This window comes from Acanthopagrus latus, chromosome 8 (genome assembly GCF_904848185.1).
Source record: "Acanthopagrus latus isolate v.2019 chromosome 8, fAcaLat1.1, whole genome shotgun sequence".
Taxonomy (NCBI): domain Eukaryota; kingdom Metazoa; phylum Chordata; class Actinopteri; order Spariformes; family Sparidae; genus Acanthopagrus; species Acanthopagrus latus.
Window position 1 is genome coordinate 17,233,902 of NC_051046.1, and position 10,236 is coordinate 17,244,137.

At 40.0% G+C, this 10,236-nt stretch overlaps 1 protein-coding gene across 5 annotated transcripts in view; it reads right to left on the reverse strand.

The window, feature by feature from the left end:
- Window positions 1–2,242, reverse strand: part of lingo1a (leucine rich repeat and Ig domain containing 1a) — a 179,447-nt gene extending 177,205 nt beyond the window's left edge. For 4 of the 5 annotated variants that reach the window (XM_037108071.1, XM_037108078.1, XM_037108070.1 and 1 more), the window contains exon 1: window positions 1,944–2,242. The gene's annotated coding sequence lies outside the window, so the exon portion shown is untranslated. The remainder of the gene's footprint in view (window positions 1–1,943) is intronic. The other variant, XM_037108076.1, reaches the window with a different exon arrangement.
- Window positions 2,243–10,236: the final 7,994 nt, after the last annotated feature.

The window sequence follows — 10,236 nt, forward strand, 5'->3', positions numbered from 1 at the left end:
AGTGGCACTCATTTCAGAGGGAAACTATTTGGTCATATTGTATGATGAAGAATACATACCATTCCTTTGCAGTAGATAATTGCATTATATCATATGTTCTGTATGACACTTTTACTGTGCGATACAGCTCCAGCCAATGATCCATGACTGGAATCCCCGAAATCAATCTAATTAGCACTTCTGGCCAGTAACAAGCCTTTTGGTGTGGAAAATTAAACCGAAGGTGCGTCTTTCTGCTTTATATTTACCATCCATAGGGAGGCTTGTGGTTAAGGATGAGTGAATGTATACCAGTTTTGGCACAGGTGCAGCAGCGGTTGAGAAAAATCATTAGGCTGGGTGGTCCATGCTGCTCATGGCGGGGCTGTATTGATTTTATTTCCGCCTGCTTCTGAAGCCCTTGTAGCCTTACAGAGCTCTGATGGTGCTGATTATCTTGGGGGAGCCTCTGAATCAGCGGGTTGTCATTCCACCCAAAACCTGGAGCTTAACAAGCCTTCACCTTGACTGACCCTGCCTTCACCCCATCACTGCTTGCTTTTATTGGGCAGTAGGAGAACATCAGGGTTGCAATGGTATTCCGGCAGGCCCCTCTGTGTATCGTTGTTTTCGTTCCAGCCTCCATAATTAATTGGCCTTGATGAGCACTGAGATGGATACTAATTGGTCGGTTAGGGATCTCTTTGACTTCATGTTTTAACACGGGGATGACACAAATCATTTAAATGATTCAGCCTAAATACTCTGAGTTGAAGTGCCTCCACGGTGACTCTTTGACCTTGTTTATTCTGAATATTTATTGGTCCTGAAATATTGAATTTATTTAAGCTTAGTAATACTTTTGTCCCAACGGAATGGGAGTTGTGCTTTAGGGGTTTAGAAGAATAACTAACATCATACTTAATTTTCAAATTATGACCTGTCAGGGTTCTTAAAGAACGGCTGATGGATATGAGATAAGAACTACAGTACTTGTTGGTGGCACGACTGTCATCATTATCAATCAATTTCAAGATCAATTTCATTTTTTAGAACCAAATGCCTCCTATCAGTTCCGTTTGTCCATACCGGCATGTTTATTTGACAGTTGTGCATAGCTAAGCAACTTGGATTAAGATAACATGAATGAAAATAAATTCATCACAAATATTCCTTTGTTTCATCCCTTTTGGCCACTGACTAAATGTTGCTAATGCAAGCAGCAGTTTATGCTGTTTGTATTCAGAAATAACGAGTTGGTTGCCTTGATGCTGAAAACACTTGTGTAGGCCTACCTTTTTTATTCCACAGGGAAAATGACTCAGCTATCAATAATGCAGTCGGCAGAGAATCAGATTCATAAGCAGAACTGATATTAGGGTTGGCAAATTAATTTTGTTTTGGCCATACAACACGAACACAACACAAAATTGCACAGCAAATCACCAAGAATTTGGATTCTATTGAATTCTTGTGATTTTTTAAAAGGTCCACTTTATTATAAAGTAGATTTTTGAGTATCACTCCCAGCTCATCAAATACTGACGCTGTGGGTTTCCCCAGCTTGTCAAAAATTGACGCTTTGAGAATGTAGGGGGGGTCAACCACCATCTCAAAGCTTTGGTATTCGACTAGTGTCGACAAGACTCAAAAATCAGCTGTCGTACAAAGTTGAGCATTAAATCAGTCAGTTTGAAGTTGAATGAGGTAAGCGTCTGACCGACGGACTGAGAACAAATGACGGTCCTGGCATTTTCACCCATTATCGGCCGCGGGGGGCGCGTGCGCGTTCAACTTTTGACGCACATAAAGAACACGCACTGTTGATAGCCCCAGTGATGGTGAACGTAAACTCCCATGCTATAACGTTACACAACTGCACCAGAACAATGCACAATCCCAATGCATGAAACAAATTTAAAAGTCATCAGAGCCAGCCGCTCCATAACAAAAACGTGTCTTACCGTCACACAGTTATCCCTTTTCATCCTCCTCTGGCTCGTATTCCTCAGTGTCCTGTCTTTCTCCCTATTGTGCTGGCTCAGCTGTGTCGCTAAAATTAGTGCTAGCAGTATTAGCGCTAGTGCTAGCTGAAGCTGTCAACAGTGCTCTCTGAGATTTCTCTCTCTTTTCCCTGCTCCCTCCTTCTGCCGCTTGATGCCTCGTTTCATTTTTTTGCTAGCTTAATCTCAGTCAACTTCCAACTTCCAACAACCACGCAGACGGTCTACTCCATTCAGTCTCGAAAATCCCAGAAGGCATTGCTTCATTTTAACTTTTGGAAACAAACAATCAAATTTTAAAAATGCAGGTAGATTTGTTTTATTTCAAACCACGCACGTTTTTGAACATCTGAATAAGAAATTTCGCTACAAAACAATGCAGACTGATATAAAGGTTCGACTGTAAAGGACAACCATGACTGTAATAGAGAGACTCCCATATGGCAAATAAATCCAGATTAAATTCAAAAGTTTGGCAATGTGAAGGAAATTGTAAAGTGTTACATTCATTTAGCACAAGAACTTTATTGACACTTCAAAATGTATTGACAGAAACAATCTTTGGGCCACTTTCCGATTTATCATACTGCCCATGAGGGCAGGAAGCCCATCTGCCATCTGCCCAAATTCCAGATTACCAGTCCATCACTGGTGTCTGGGGATGTTTGACTTCTCATATAACAACACGTTCTCATGTAATATTGTCTTCTGACAGAAGTTGAAGCACGCTTCTCCATATGTAGATAAGCTCAGCCTGGTACACAGTCCTCTCTACTGCTACAAATCCGAATTCAGTAACTGCTGACTGTCTCTATAATAAATCCTCAGATTCACCTCTGGTGCAAGGCTAAGCAATCTCCCCTTCTTTTTGTCTTCCTCTAATTAGTCACATATTAGAAATGCAGTGAGAAACAATCTAATTAAGAGGGCCTGACTCAATTTGCCCGTGGAAAGTTCAGTAATGGAGGTGGGGAGAGCGAGGGTGAAACACAAGGGAGAGGTGAAGTGGTGAGAGGGAGCCTAATCTAGGCAATCCATCTCTCCATCTCCAGACCAATTAACTAATCTCGTCACCCAGACATGCAAAGGACGGGCAGATGCAGGAAGCTGCAGCCCATCACGTTTGTTTATTGTGTGCGTCTTTGTGTATGTTCCTACCTGCTGCGGACTGAAACCTGTCGAGGCTGGTCACGCTGGGATGAGAGCCGCGATTAATCAGCACAGGTTGGACTTAACGCGTAAGCAATTCCCCTCTCTGTGAGTGGTGCAAAAACCAAACGTACTGACAAAGCAAATGTATGGTGATGAAGTCATCTATCTTGAAGATAATTTGATTTAATACCTGGTATCGCCTTTCAACACAGTTTGGGGTGGTTCCTATTTATCTTGGTTTTTTTGTTCTCTATAATATATATATATATATATATATATATATATATATATATATATATGTAACTACATTACAAAGTCTTACTTTTCAAGATTGCAGATATTGAGTAAAATGCAGTAAACTGCAGTAACCCTTTTTTATCTGATGTCTTCAGTATAGAGAGACGAAAGACTATTTGTGCAGTGATTTTGTGCCATAATTACACATATGATGTTTGTCAATTCAAACGATAATTGTAAGACTGAAGAAAGTTGGATTTTTTTCACAAGCTACAACTGTAAAATACCATTTAGTTTTGTGTGAAACCGCTCGCCCAGTGCACACTAACACCTGGCTGCCGCCTTGACACAGAAAAAAAGTATTGAATAAAGTGAAAACTACAACAAATCTGTCCATATCGAGTCAGTTTTGTGAGCTTGCTAGTATACAGGACTGGCTCTACAAGGTTTTGGTGAGCGACAAATGAGATGACGTTGTTTATGCGGCTGTTAGGTGCGTAGCCTTTTCCAACTAAGTAGTTTCACAGTCTTATAGTTTATTGGTTAAATGGAGAAAAAATGTGGCTTTCACGTGTTGAAAAATGATCTTTTAAACTGACAAATGTCATATGTATAAGTCATGACACAATCAAAAAATGATTCGTCTCTCACCAGTCAGTGTGTGATATAAGGGTGCTCCAGAGGGGCAGCAACCTCACCTGTCTTATTTTGCTTGCTGCATGCAGTTAATTGTGTTCACCATCCACAAAGCCTAACAATGATTTGCGGTGCATTTTGCACGTAGCAGTCTGACACAAGGAAGTCCTGTGAATAATGCCAGAGACCATTATCAGATGTTTTCTGCCTCTGTTTAAAGAAAGCTGACTGTCTTCTGAGACTGCATGCTGCCCCTCCAACCTCTATCACTCTACGTTATTAGTTTATATAGTGTTCGACACAGGTTGTGACCATGGTTTGGATCATGGTATCCCAATGGTAAAGGCAGCCGATACCAGCTGAGAATAGCTTTGTGTCCCACCCTCCCACCGTTACCTAATCAGTTACATGAAAGAAAAAAATCAGCGAAAGACAATGGATTCATTTTTGTAACACATAGAGTATATTTTGTGAAGTGCGGCCTCAGACGACCATAGTGCTATAACAGCGTTTAAATGAGCTGTTTTTAATGATCCATCACAAGTCTCCAGAAAGCACTTCCTCCTTTTTTTCTTTTTTTTTCCTTTTTTTTCCCCACATGAAATGTCGAGGTAAGGAAAAATGTAAATGTTAATATCTAAACTTTAAAGTTACTTGAATTATGCATAACTGTACGGAAACAGATTTAAGGGGTTATCTAATGCAAGAGGGCAGAGGGGTTATATTTTGGTAGACTGTTTTGTCGCTATCATCATATTATTCACGGGAAGATATTCAAATTGGCTTAGAACAGAGAGGGAGGGAAGCAACACAAAGTGCACAGGACATAGTGGAACTTTTAAATACACAGACACATATCCTCATTACAAAACACAGAATTTGGGAAACCCTTTAGGAAGCTAACTTGTTTTTTACCGTAAGATTCAAAACAAATGTTTGTTAATGATAAAGAAAAGGAGGACAAACTATGTTGTTCAATTATAAAATTAAAAAGTAGAAAGGGAATTTCATTTTTTTTTATTTTATGTAGCCACTACACTTTATCATCTACAACCTTTAAAATGACTTTTAAACTAAAAGTAAAAAATCAGTTTAGGACAGGTCATACGATGTAGACGCAGTGTTGCACAAGCTGCTGTGTATTTTGGAGCACATCAATGAAATACTTACTGTTGTTGAACTTTCTGGCGGTATTTCAGCGTTTTCATTTCGAGCCCATTTGGTACCTTGTGAGAATGACCTACAAAGAAAAAAAATCAATCATATTTAATTTACAGCGCCGGCACAGTCTGGAGCCGAATGGTCTCAATCTGGAACATCTTTTCATCTGCATCTCCACTGCAGGAGTGAAGTAGATTTAAGAGAAGAAATCAATACAGAATTATAGCGTTCATCTGTTCACCTGAAAGAAAAAGATCCTAACTTTTTTTCTTCTTCTTTTTTTTTTTTTTTTTTTTTGTTTTAACCTCCAGCTTTCTTCCATTACGGCAGCTGATACATATATTGATTTTTTTATGTCAAGTCTGTCAAAGTTAAACCATCTCTGTGATGTAGGAAAAAAAGTAATATTCCATGGAGGTACAGCTACAGTATTTACAGTAGAAGTCGTTTTATCCTGGTTTCAGTTTTTCTTTTATTCTCAGGTCAATTCTTTCTGTCTCACTATGCAACACTAATCTAGAAGGAGTGGTTATTAAACACTGTTATTTATTGGCAGCCCTTGAGAGAAACTATATAATTAATATCTGTTTTTTTTATTTTTTTTATTTTCTAATTGTGTGTATGTTGGTGCCATTAAATCTCGGTCTCTTCCCTCCATCTTCAGCTGACTTTCTAAGAACCTTCATGAAGACCTTTAACGCCCTGCTGTGTCACTCCCGTAGCAAGGAAATTGTAGAAGAGAGGTAAAATGCCAAAAAGGGGCTACTGTCGTGTAACGACTGTCGAGTCTGTGTTCTTTTCAGAGAAAAAGGAAAAGGCACATTAGGTGACAGACTCACAGTCATAATTAGCTGCGATAAAGGCATATGAAAATGTGTTCTGTCTCATCACAGAGTTTCCCCCGGTACATACTGACACAACTGATACATGGACAAAAGGTCATATCAAACGCAAATTCAAGCTTGTGGGAGCAGTAAGGTTCTACATATAACAATCAAATTGTGTGACCATCGTAACAGTGTTTTTAAAAGCCAGTTTCTCATATGCAGTCTATGGGCTCTCAAAGCTTTGGTGACCGCTTGGCAATATTAAGGAGCCAGCATCAAGGGGCCCACAGAAGAAAACCATGGACTTTTGGTGTTTCACATTAAATTCCATAAGCACCAAACACACTTACTTTCAGATGAGGCAGATGACTTCAGATGTCCGCCACAAGTAGTGTCTTAAATGTAAGCTATTGAAAGGAATAATTCAGATATAAAGTATTAATTTGATGTCACATTAGTGGGCCGCACAGTTGTTTCTAGGGGCTGCCATTGGCCCACAGGCCATACTTTGAGAACCCCTGGTGTAGGCAAATTAATTAGGGTATATTTCCCATCTAATACAATGCAAGTGTCTAGTTAGTTTATATCTAATTAACATTCACACACTCTGATGTCACTCTGTTGTTTATCGGTTTGCTGTATCTTGCATGTATTATCATTAGGCTACATTTTTCAGCCAGCCAGAGCATTTACTCGTACTGGCAAGCTTCATTCATTTTGGCACCGAGTCCCATTCCTAAGGAAAGAGTCCAAGAAACAAAAGGGTAATGGATGGACTGTCTGAAGGTCACTACACTGCCCACTAATGGGTAAAGCATTCCCCAAGGTCCCACTGAATAAGTCCCTGTTCTAGAACAGTGATTTCCTACAATGAGGCAAAATTAGGAGGAATCCAGCAGCAGCCCAGGGAGAGTGAAGCTATAGGTTGAAATCTCAGCCTACAATATATTGTGAACATTACAACTCAACGTGCTCTGGTACAAAGTCAATGTGTTAAACCACAGTACAGTACAGCTTTGCACACCAATAAGACCTACAGCCAGACCAGGGCAAGTCATGTTTTTTTTTTCTTTAGCCTCATTTTGAAGCGTTTAAATCTCCTGCTGCTGTATTGTCCAGCAACAACAGAACTGTGCAATTGCAGGTGAAAAGTGTTGCCAGTGATTACAATGACCCCCAAGGTCATAGCAGGTCAAAACCTTAATAGAAAACAGGGGTTCTAATCCACCACACATTGTGGATGGTGAATCCAAAATGATTTGCCAGCTAAGTAAACAGCCAAAGGCATGTTGCACCGACTGCCAAAACATTGTGTCCGAAATCTAGCCAAAATAATTACAAAGAGCCATAGACGGAGAGACAAAGAGGGAGGGACAAAAAGAGAGAGGGGAATCTTAGCTGTTCAACATGGAGCGACTAAGCTTGTACATGAGCTGGATTTGCTCGGTGGTTACTTTTAATTGCTGAAATGACTGGAGTCTGATGCACCGAACCTGCAAGTAACACAAGAAGATAACAGTGTAATGTTGTGTTTTTAGTATTAAATCAACTTTAATGTCATTTTAATGGCAAGAGTGTTTTTTATCAGAGAACCATGGAACTTATAGCCTCAGTTAGCTTACTGCAAGGTACCCTGTGGAATCTCACTGGGAACCAAAGTTACTTAAAATTGTATTAATTGCATACTACTCATTAAAAAATAATAACTGCATTGCTTTGCTAATACATAAAATCAAAAGACATTTCTTTAGGTTAGTTCTCCAGTCATTGCACTTAACCTACGCACGGGCTCAGAATCTAGAGTTGGCCCCCGAGTGCTGTATGTTGGCTCCCCGCTGCTCCCCTGAGCTAGGTTAAGTTAAATGCAGAGAACCAGTTTCACCACATTGTACATCACATGACTGTATGTGAGTAATGAACATGATTTCTCTTCTTTTTACTCATCAGCCCAGCTCTTTTGGTGCCAATAAACAATTCCAAAGCCTTGCACATACAAATGTTACATGGATTTAACACGTGCTTAAAAAAAAATGAGACACTGTTTTGCCAATAGGTGAGAGGCGTTTGCTGACCATCAAAACACTAGCCGGTGTCAGCCCCAGTAACTGCAGGAGGGTTGGATGGTTCATGAACAACACTAACTGAGTCCCCAGTGGAACCAGAAAAGTGGGTAACATTAGCAAAACAGCAGCAAAATACCACATAATACAACAGTAAAAGCATCATATACAATAATAAAACATTAACAAGGACCGATTTTACTGCAGAATAGAAGCACATTTTGATGAAAATACATAAGATACTTTTACGTAAGTAAGGTTTTGATTGCAGGACCTTAACATGGACTGGTATACTTTCACAGAGTGGTTTTACTTACAGTTAAGAACCTGATTATGTCTACCGAGCCACCAGTGGCCAACTGCCTCCCGGTTAGCATGTACCAGACCAGACCAGAGAACAAACTAATAACAACCCTCAAACAATAGCAATCAACTTAAAAATGATCAAAGTCAACAGAGCATAACAGGGATCAGCAACAGCAAAATAAGAACTACATTTCAAACCGTAATCTCACGTGCACTCATTCCTGAAAAAAGTAATCACATTACTATAATGCTGAACACTGGACACCACACATTTGAAAAAAGAGCATTGCAACTACAAGAGTATTTGTATTCAGTGACAGCAGTGCAAGAAAACTTCAACCAAGACTGCCCTTTACATTTCTTTTAATGATCTCTATCTGGAAGTTTTAAAATCCCTCAAGTAAGGAATGGCAACACGCTGGGTTTTGACTTTCCTGCCCTGCAGGATGTTCCTACATGAGGAGGCGAGACTATTTTTGTGGGATGTTTCTATAGCTGTCTCTCCATACATCCAGCTCAGAAAAGCACTTATTGAGGTTGAGACGTGCGGTGCAGTGTAATTTGCCAAGGTCTACATGTAAATGTCTGTACTATATTGAGGTGTAAATACTCCATTTGCACATCTTCAAACTGCCGGCACAGGGTGAAAATCATTCTTGCCACACTCACACTCTTGCATTCATCATTTGTGAGTGGTGACTTTGTGAATATCTTTGAGCATATTTTACAAGTTGGCGTTACCTTTCACAGGCACAGTGGGGTGAGCCAGGGCAGACATAACAAAAAGAACTACTGCATAGTTGTATGACCCAACGGCGCAAAGGGCAGGTGAGGAATACTTAATAGGCATCTTTTGACAGCTTCTGTGAAAAAAAAAAAAAAAAAAAATCTCAATCTGTTTTTCAGTTTTCATTTAGTAGGAGTCAAATGGAAGTGCAGTGAGATGAAAGTGTTTCAGCCGCAGAATTCACTGATGTCGGAGACATTATTTGTCAGAGCTGTATGCTAATGTATGCATTTACTCTTCCTCCATTTACTTTAAGTGCATTTTATCTACACTATCTGCAAGAATACCCGAACACCTTTATCAGCCTTTGATGAATTCCCAGTCACTATAAATGTATAATGATACAATCTCACTCCACAGACAGTCATCCTGACTGATTTCAGAATCACAGTGCACGTAGATTTGGAGGAGAGGTTTTAGAGGCAGCCGTACCACACCTAAGCAAACTGAGCCGCTCAAGAAACAGTTGAAGGCAGTTCTGGCAGTAGAAAACTGGGTGGGAACAGCTTGTGTTTTGGAGACAGCAAGCAGGAGGGTTAGCATAGGAGGAGAGCTCCGGGGTTTGATAAATGAGGCTGCGTGGCGGCTGCAGTACTAAACTGCTTCCCAGCTCAGCTGTGGTGACAATGTGATTAATATTTGCACGGCATTAAGCTAATTTATCATGGCCACGTGCAAGCCTATGGGAGAATAGACTGTCACATGGATGCCTGGTCTGAGTGAGCAGAGAAGGCTTGGCAATGGGAACCAATTATTTCAAGCCAAAATAAACAAATACATACAGGAAATTTATATGATGGGGGAGGTGAGTCTGCCAAGAAAGGAATTTAGGAGGATGAGAAAAGCTGAGAGTAAGAAATGTTATACAGCTGAATACTGACTATCAAGTTTGTGTGATTAACGTGTGCCATGTTTAGAAAAGCAGCTATGATTATATACTAGCTTGGGAAAAGAGGAAAAATGTACATTACTGTCCAAATGGAATTATAATAGACTTGTGAGTCAGATTCCTATACATTTCCATCAGATTAGATTGTTGTTTGCAGTACAGTGACATAACATTGGAACAGGACCATCACTCAAAAGAG